This window comes from Cornus florida, unplaced genomic scaffold, assembly GCF_030987335.1.
Source record: "Cornus florida cultivar Cherokee Brave unplaced genomic scaffold, ASM3098733v1 CherokeeBrave_3.0.0_Hap2_scaffold_30, whole genome shotgun sequence".
Taxonomy (NCBI): Eukaryota; Viridiplantae; Streptophyta; class Magnoliopsida; order Cornales; family Cornaceae; genus Cornus; species Cornus florida.
Genome location: NW_026775805.1, coordinates 97,862 through 98,739, shown reverse-complemented (window position 1 = coordinate 98,739; position 878 = coordinate 97,862).

The following is an 878-nucleotide window of genomic DNA, read 5'->3' as shown; positions in this document are numbered from 1 at the left end:
ACCTTACTCCTTCATGAGCTGCTGGATCTCCAGCGTCTTTGCTTGATTCATCTTCACTCGCTGCTTTTGCTTTTCAGTTGGACAACGAAGAAATCCCTCCAGCTGAATAATCAGACTCTCCACCTGCTTCACCTACTATAGGTACCAAAAAGTCCATAGGGGCAGAGAATGTCTCTATTCCCGCCTTCTCATGCCTCTTCAATCGAATCTAGAATAAATAAGGTCACGTCAGGAGTCTAGTGGACCGCTTTTGAAGAAAGGTAAGCTCTCTGCATTACCAATATGAAGTGAATAACACAACTTAACACGAAAGCAGGTCAACACTGCGGGTGTCGAACCTTTCTTTCCACTTATTAGATTATTAGTAAAGCGCTAGCGAAGTTGAGGCACTTTCAACCAACCCTGAAGCAGCTTGTGCCAGATCGCGTTCTCCTCACCATGTAAATCAAAAGGCTAGGAAAGATCAACTGAAACTTTCAACAACGGAGCCTCTTGTAACTTGAACTACTTTCCCTGATCCACTAATGGCCACTCCTCTTTCATCATCCACAGACGGTTAAGCAGGGTGAGGCTCTTACCCACGACCTACGTACGTTTCGAATTTCTTGTTGTCAGAACTGATTTCAAAAGAAAATATAGAATAGATATGATCGTACTGATATCACTTCTTCACTTTCTTTGGAATAATGCCCGCCCTGACCGAGATCTCTCAATTCATTGAAAAAGGGGCCTGACTCGGCCTCTCTCTCATAAAGAACTGAAAAAGACAGAGCTGGCGTGGAGGAATTGACTTATGTTAGGATCCCAAGCAGAGCTTTTCGATCGAGGTTTATTTCGTCCTGAACTTCATTTAAGAGTACTTACTATATTCAAGGGAA